The sequence below is a fragment of the Nicotiana tabacum genome, chromosome 13 (assembly GCF_000715075.1).
Source record: "Nicotiana tabacum cultivar K326 chromosome 13, ASM71507v2, whole genome shotgun sequence".
Taxonomy (NCBI): Eukaryota; Viridiplantae; Streptophyta; class Magnoliopsida; order Solanales; family Solanaceae; genus Nicotiana; species Nicotiana tabacum.
The window spans coordinates 121,048,676-121,057,913 of NC_134092.1; the positions used below are offsets into that span (position 1 = coordinate 121,048,676).

The 9,238-nt window shown below is 37.1% G+C and overlaps 1 non-coding gene across 1 annotated transcript; it reads left to right on the forward strand.

Moving 5' to 3' along the window:
• The first annotated feature begins 7,493 nt into the window (after positions 1-7,493).
• On the forward strand, positions 7,494-7,584 carry LOC142168581 (small nucleolar RNA snoR109). Its single transcript, XR_012698429.1, has one exon. It is a non-coding gene; the product is annotated as a small nucleolar RNA snoR109 (small nucleolar RNA).
• Positions 7,585-9,238: the final 1,654 nt, after the last annotated feature.

Below are 9,238 nucleotides of genomic sequence, written 5' to 3' on the forward strand. Positions count from 1 at the left end.
CTGCTTCAAAATTTGCCTCAATCCGAGTCCCACATCTCAAAATATGATAAAAGAACCAAAAACCTCGATTTATAGCATTCTGCCCAGCATTTTCTCACTTGCGACACATTAGCCACTTCTGTGGCGTTGCTTTTGTGACCAACATCATGCTTCTGCAGAGAAGAACTAGAGGCACGCCTTTGTACCTGCGGTAAAAAATTTGCTTCTGCGCACACGCAGGTGCGAGGCCAAATTGCGCTTCTGCGCCCAGACACACCGCATCAGCGCCTTTGCAGATACGAAGAAACCTCTGCTTTTGCGGACTCCTGCTCCCAGCAGCTCTTGCTCTCCTTTGACTCCTTTGTCGCTTCTGCGGCCATCTCACCTGCGCAAACCAGCTGCAGGTGCGATCACACCAGATCCTGCCACCAACTGCCTTAGCCAAAAACTGATTCGAACGATCCAAACTTCGTCCGAAACTCTTCCACGTCACTCGGGACCCCACCTGAATATACCAACTAATCCCGTAACACAACACGGACCTACTCGAGGCCTTAAATCACACATAACAACATCGAAACGATGAATCATATCTCAAATCAAACTTAAATGAACTTTCAACTTTCAACTTCCAAAACTCGCGCCGAAACATACCAATTCAACTCGGAATGAACCCAAATTTTGCACACGTGACCCAAATGACATAACGAAGCTATTCAATTTCTCAGAATCACAATTCGAACCCGATATCAACAAAATCAACTCTCGGTCAAACTTATGAACTTTTCAAACCTTCAAATTTCCAACTTTCGCCAATTAGTGTTGAATCCTTCTAGAAATATCCAAATGCAAATTCAGGCATACGCCCGGGTCCAAAATCACCATCCGAACCTAACGGAACTATCAAAACTCCAATCCGGAAGGCGAGATCAAAATTGCCCCAATTCCTACACCTTTGGCATTCACGGCTCCATCAAAGAACATCTTCCAAACATGAGCGTCCTCCGAGACCACCTCTACGGCATTTACTTCTTCATCTAGAAAGTAGGTACTCAATGGCTGGTATTCCTCATCGACCAGATTTTCCCCCACTTAAACATACGTTCGTCCTCGAACGTACTGAGAGTTGTTCCAAAGCCATCAAACTGCCGTGTAACCTTACCATGCACATACCTATGGGTGATCCCACGTCACCCTATCCCATATAGGCCTGACAACACAACATAACTGAATATCATTACTTCAACCTTAGCTCGTAAACCACATAATCCAATTTCTAACATCCGGAATTTCTTATAAGATCTGAATCTCGCACCTACAAACTGTATAAGTATGAACAAGTTGTATTAAGCCGCAACCATAACCCAAGATGAAATCACATGATATACCACATAACTCAAATACTCATAACAAAAATTCCGACCACAACAACTGCTCGAATCAAACCCGGTACTGGTAATAATCCTCGTATCAAACAAAACCTCATTCTAAAACCTTCGTACACTACCAATGATGGAAGAAACACACAGAAACTCATAACCCCTTATCAGATCAACAAGTCATGGGGCCCTCTCTCCTTTAACAGGAACTATATCCAATTCTAAGTCGATCAATGACATTATCCTTCCAAATATACTGTAAACCAATCCGATAGCACCCATACTAGGTTCCATGACCTCATATCATAACACAACCACTCTAGTGACATGTCACATCAATACAAGCCACATAATTCGTGCACCAATAAGCAACAACCCAAATGTACTCAATCATGGAAAATGACTCGAGCGAGAGAACCATCCCGCAAGTTCAACAAGTACCACCACAACCGCAATGCTACAAAGCCATCTTACATAGTAGAACCAAGACACACGAATCTAACACAAGGATCATATCTTAACATAACTCTGTTGCAATGTGTGACCTCATCCAGACACGAGTCCATATGAAATACCTCAAGCCACCATGCTCAAAATCAATAACTACACGCAATTCGACATCAAATACCCGAAGTGTATGATCATAACCACAGAGAAGTAAATAGCACAATATACCACAGTCCGGAGAGAACATAACCAAATGTGCAGTCAATCATTCAACACCCTAATATCCATCTCGTTCAAATTCCGTTATAAGGCCCAAATAGGACCGCACTATGTGTGCATATAACCAACAAATCACAACCCCTCGTAGCATAGAAGAGTAACTCATAGAACATATCAAATCACGAACAAGCTCAACTCTAATCGACTGACTCACCCCTCAACACTAGTCGTGTTGAGTCAACAATTCTGACCTGGTGTGGGATACACATCCTCATTAGGCCTACCAATGGGCCCCTAAGTCAACTCCGGGCATCCACAAATAGATAATTAACCCTCTAAAATTTTGCAATGACCTAACCATAACACATACCATCATCTGGATAGCCTTGGCCAAAACTTCACAGTCCACAGCCACGAAACACTCTGCTTCTGAGAACTCCTAGTCTCCAAATTCCTAGAACACACGAATCACCACATCTGCTCCTAACTCCACTGCCTGAATGTATAACACATCTCCCATACACGACCATCCCACGAGAAATACTTCCATAATTCTTTCGTGCCACATAGAAGCATCTGAATATCGGTCGTCGGTCAACCAGGCGAGTACAGCAATAACAATGAAGCATTCACAAATCAACACTCAGTGCGCCTTCTGAAATGCGCACCCTTCTCAGGAATTACCAAGCATTTATAACATTTATCTATATATCTGAAACAACCCATGTTATCCAAAATTCATGACCTCCCCTCCAACTATGAACGGTGACCTTGCACATGTAAAACTCAATCCTACACAACACGCCGCATCTATCATGTCATCATATGAAAGGTACGAGAATCTCATAATAACCTCCGAGTCACAAGCAAACTACATACTCAATTATTCATGAACCTTCTATTTGATCTCATCCAGGAGAAAATCACAATACGCAACATGTTCCTCACGTCGGTAGGAAATATACACCTCTAACCGTGGTAGAAATCCTCGAGAGCACTTTGAAATCCATTTTTACACAATCAAGCCGTCAGAATTGAATCTTTCTAACTCAACCAAGCTACGCGAGTCGCCAAACCCAAGAGTATTGATACAAAACACCTATAGAGACTCACCACATCATGAGAACCAAAAAAATTGAGCATATCATTACCCTATTGATCCTGAAGGTTAACCTTCTATTTATTACTTTTTTGCACTACTCTTTCACTTGTTTTGGATATTTCATTAAGTCGGGGATTTGTTTTTCAAAATAATACTGTTAGGTTCTGGTGTCTAAGCTGATTAATCTTTAGAAAAAAGTCTGATAAGATTTTGTACAATATCAATGAAATAGTACAATACTAATTAAATAGACTACAAAAAAAAAGATGAAAATAATGGAAAAACAAAGAGAAAAAACCTCCCAAATAAGACAATAATAGAACATTTTGGCAATTGGCGTAGCTTTTTTTCCAAGCTTCAGGCGAACTGTTACTTAAACGTATAATTCGTACATATAGTGTAAGTTAGCATTTCCCCTAAAATGCACACTCACCTTATTTTATCATTTGGTGAAGGTTAACTTTCTATTCATTATTTTTTTTGCACTACTCTTTGAAATTACAGAGTCAGTTGTTGGAGAGCTTCCATTTGCAATCCTCTTAAGCCCATTTTTTGACCAAACAACAAAAATGGCGGATTTCCTTGAACCTGAAGGTTAACCTTCTATTTATTTTTTTTTTTTTGCACTACTCTTTCACTTATTTTTTATCTTTCATTAAGTTGGGATTTTATTTTTCAAAATAGTATTGTTTGGTTCTAGTATTTAAGCTGATCAGTCTTTAAGATGCACCCATTCATTTTGGAGTCTACATTCAACTTGCATATATCAATGTTGATTTGTGGATAATACTTAAATATATAACAGAAACTGAGTTTTTTTTTCCTTTTTATCTCTGGCTCAAGATTACAATTATGAGGGGATTGAACTGCTTATGCCGCCACAACTTAACCCTCCTCCATCTCAAGAATTGGAAGGGATTTGGAATTCTTTTCATTTTTCAGCTGGTGCTTCTTCAACTCGAAAGTCAGTTTCTATAAATGCTTTGGCTGCTAATGATAAATCTATAGAAGGTTTAGAAAAGCAAAGTGTAATATGACCATTATTTTGTCAAATGGAGTCCATCTCACATAAGCATAAGTATCTTTGCAAAGTGTAGACTTTGTTGACAATATTCTTTGGGACCCAAAAATATTGCATTATGTGTTGGACATCATTTGCACAAGTTGTATATCTTCTTTTACACCTAAGAGGTCAAGACTTTTTTGCCTATAAAAGGGAAGGCCATTAGTTCATTTTAGACACACCAACAAGACTTGTCTTCAATTCCTGTTTCTTCCTTTCTTCCTTTATTAAGAGTATTTTGTATGAGAGTCAGTGTTGGGAAGCACTTGTGTTAACCCTTTCTTTGGAGTGATCTTGTGAGGTTATTCTCTTAGGGTATTTGGGATTAATTAGAGTGTTTACTCTAATTTTGTACTCTCTTTTGTACTCTTATTGTTATAGTAAATTGCTCCTCTCTGCTTGTGGACGTAGGTTACTTTGACCGAACCACGTTAAATTTGTGTCTTCTTTATCTACTTTAATTGTCGTTGTTATCAACTTCCATTATCTTTGTTATTGTCATTATACCGTTGTTCGGCTATATTCCGCACTACCCGGGTTCCCGATCCTAACAAATTGGTATCAGAGGTGGATCTAACCGGGTTAGTTTCAATAGCCAAAATGACTCTAACAAAGACCTGTGTTGAGAAATTTGACCGAAGAGCAAATTTCGGAATGTGGTAATTAAAGATGCAAGCTATCCTAATTTAGGATGGCTTAGACTTGGCATTACAAGGAAAGGAGAAGAAGCCGGATAAAATGACGGATGAGGAGTTTGCCATCACAGACAAAAAGGCAAAAGCAGGTATTATTTTAAACCTCTCAAATGAGGTTTTACATGAAGTTTCTGTAGAAACCACAACTAAAGGTATGTGGAAAAAATTAAAAACCTTATATATGAACAGAACAGTGGAAAATAGACTTTACCTGAAGCAGAAGCTTTATACAATTCGTATAAGTGAATGTACCTCTATTCTCTCTCATCTTGACACCTTTGATTCCATTCTTATGGATTTGAGTAATATAGATGCTGAAATTAAAGATGAGGATCAAGCTGTGTTACTGCTTTGTTCTCTACCCCCATCTTTTAAGCATATAAGAGATACTATGCTTTATGCAAAGGATAATATCTCTTATAAGGATATTAAATCTATCTTAAAATCAAAAGAACAGATAGATAGTGATATTACTAGGGAAGCTAGTGGAACTCAAGCGGAAGTTGGCTTGTTTGTTAGGGGCAAATTCGACTCTAATTCCAGATACAATGATTTAGAGTGTCGCTATTGTCATAAGAAAGGTCACAATATCTCTGAATGCTATAAACTGAAAAATAAAGAAAAGCACAAAGAAAGAAAAAATGAGCACAAAAATACTGATACCGCCGAAGCTAGTGTAGCAACTGATGAGATTGAGGGAACTATATTTTTAGCAACTGAAACTAGTTAGCAACTGAAACTAGTTTCAGATTAGACAATGAGTGAATTTTAGATTCCGGTTGTTCATATCATATATGTCCTAGCAGGGACTTATTTTCTACATATGATTCAGTTGCAGGTGGAGTTGTCCAATTGGGTAACAATGTTACTTGTAACGTTATTGGCAAAGGTACAATTCGGGTAAGAATGCACGATGATGTGGTGAGAACTCTCACCGATGTTAGATATGTTCCTGAGTTGAAGAAAAATCTCATCTCTCTAGGCACTTTAGAATCCCTTGGGTGCAAATTCACTAGTGAAAGTGGAGTTCTGAAAATTTTTCAAGGTGCTCGTTTGATCATGAAAGCACACAGATCTGGTTCGTTGTATACTTTATTGGGATCCACTGTTATAGGCCCTACTACAGTTTCGGTATCAGACAATTTATCTGATTTTGATGGCATTAAATTTTGACATATGCCCATTGAGGCTTTTGCGGAGAAGGTAGAGCAAATTTACTATATCATCCAAAATTAGGCCAAGGTGGAGATTTGTAATATGGCCATTATTTTTTCAAATGGAGTCCATCTCGCATAAGTATTTTTGCAAAGTGTAGACTTTGTTGGCAATATTCTTTGGGACCCAAAAATATTGCATTGTGTGTTGGACATCATTTGCACAAGTTGTATATCTTCTTTTACACCTAAGAGGTCAAGACTTTTTTGCCTATAAAAGGGAAGGCCATTAGTTCATTTTAGACACACCAACAAGACTTGTCTTCAATTCTTGTTTCTTCCTTTCTTCCTTTATTAAGAGTGTTTTGTATAAGAGTTAGTGTTGGAAAGCACTTGTGTTAACCATTTCTTTGGAGTGATCTTGTGAGGTTATTCTCTTAGGGTGTTTGGGATTAATTAGAGTGTTTACTCTAATTTTGTACTCTCTTTTGTACTCTTATTGTTATAGTAAATTGTTCCTCTCCGCTTGTGGACGTAGGTCACTTTGACCGAACCACGTTAAATTTGTGTCTTCTTTATCTACTTTAATTGTTGTTGTTATCAACTTCCATTGTCTTTGTTATTGTCATTATACCGTTGTTTGGCTATATTCCGTACTACCCGGTTCCCGATCCCAACACAAAATGATAAGCTTGATTGAAAGATAACAGCTCTAGAGCAAAGAGCAAATGGGATCATAACTTCACTGGAGGAGGAATAGTCTTCCAGAATTTGAAGAAACTTCCTTGTCGAGTTGTTTCGTGTAGTAGCTTGCTTCATTGGAGGATTGTGTCTTGCTATTTGGGCGACAAAGATGAAATTAAAAAGGATGATATATCCCTAATGTCAAGAAACTGGACCAAAGGAGAGTACAACTAGCCAATCGAGCAGAAGAAATTTACAACTCGGAGAGTGAAAGGATAGATCAGCAAAATCAAAATGGACGTGTTGATAGCATTGCTCCCCTACATCCTGTAGTGAAGGCTGAGTCGGTGAGAGCCCGGTGTAATAATGGAGTCAAAGGAATTTTTAAGAAAATTCGAAAAGTACAACAAGCTCTTTATATGGGCTGCTGTTATATGTGTGGTAGTCAACGGGATTGGTTTATGTTGCATCGCTTACTTCACATATTGTCGTAAGTGGTTCTCATTGACTTTGTGCTGCTTAAAATGAATTGAGTGTTTGTTGATGTTGGACTACCCATGATATATAGATCATATGGAATCTTTTTGTTCATTGTATGATTAAAGATCGGATCATTGTTTTTGGTTTTTGATGAATATATATTTTGGTATCTTTTGTTTGTGTTTGGTGTTTTGTAGGAGAAGAGGATGAACAGAAAGCTGTGGATACAGCATTGATCCAGGGTTAATTTGAAAGCTAATTGAGTACCCTTGATCTTGACTATTGCAAAGGTGTCTGTAGCAATATAAAAAGACCTGATTTGAGAAGTTAGCTAGCCTGTTGCTCTTTGTCAACATATCTGCTTACCGAACTTGGTACCTTTTCAATGATAGTTATGAATCATGCCTCCTATATCTATGTTGTGTTCAGCGTGCAGTGTAATCGTTATATTTTTTGAATGAGAAGGGGAGAAGAGGGAAATGGCATAGAATTTAGCCTTTCTAAGAGACCTCACATCTGGGATAATACTGGGTATGTTGTTGTTGCCGTTAAGAAACCCTTCTCTAAAATCAATCATCCTTGCACTTTCGAGGCTAACTCACTGCTTTAACTCCTAGCAGTTTGCTTTCTATAAGTGCTTATAACACAAATACAATACAGCTTTTTTCCTCTCAGTTTGCCATACCCTGACAAAAGAGGCGGAGCTAGAGGGATTCTAATCCTTTTAAGTTACTGTATTCTAAATTAATAATTTGTACATATTCGATAGATTTTTAAAGACAAATACAGGTTTTGAATCAAAGTTACTGGGTTCAGTCGAACCCGCTCCCGGTACCCTAACTCCACCCTGCCTGACAAGTATTTGAGTCACAGGTTGCTTGCGAATGATTAATAGAAAATATGGTTCATGAAAAAAAACAAGTCTAGTTCTAACCATTCCTTTATACTAACGCACCTAGCATTATATTGTACATGAAATACTTTGTAGAACTTGAAGGGCAACATCTGCTACAAGTATGGCTAAAAAGACTGTGAAATACTGAAATGTGAGTTATTCACCTGATTTAGACACTTTCGTTCTTGTTAACCAATTTCAGTAATTTTAGTTAGCTTTTGGTTACCACGCGTGAATATAAAATTCTAACCACTTGAGTAATATTAAACTCCCCTTTTTAAAGAATAATGAATGTTAAACTTATCTGTTTTATCTAAATAACAACATGAAAAATAAAAAAAAAATTAAGTGGGGCGGGTGATGTGGGACCAATAGAAAACATAAAAAATATTGTTATGTGGCACAAGACAAGTTGAATTACGGGGCTGGGATGGTCACGATGTTTGCTCGGAGTATTCATAGTTCGATTTGGATTATTTTTTGTCATAATCAAGATGAAACCAATTATGACGATTTATTAAATACCCAAATCAAACCTAACGAAATAGAGTCATTCTTTTTATTTCGGGTTTTTTGATTTTTTTTAGTATGAAATAGAAGCTTATGTCTTTCAATCTACTAGAGTTAGAGGCACAATTTCCCAAATGCAAGTATATGTTTAGCAAGATTCAAACAAATTGATTGACCTATTATCTGTTGAAATATTTATACGTATAAATTTACAATAATTCACTTTCATAAATAAAAAAGATAACCTTACATCACTATATGTTTTCAAACTTACCTTGCCCCTAAATAACTTTGACATAGACGAGCATAAAATTCAAGCCAGCACCATGAATGTATCTATAAAACTTTTTTGGCGAAAAATATATAAATTCTCTCTATAAAATTTTATATAATTATAGTCATAAAAGTTTATAAATTAAGATATATATAGATTTTTTTTCTTAAACAGCTAACCAAACCAAATATTGTCAATCTTTTAATTGAAAACCAAACTAAATCATCAACTCAAAAATGTGTCGTTTTAGCTTTGGTCTTTTGGGGCTTGAACGCGATTTCAGTTTTTCTTCCATCATAATTTTCATTGGAAAAAGGATTAGAAGTATTATATTAATTAAGTGATATATAAACCGAA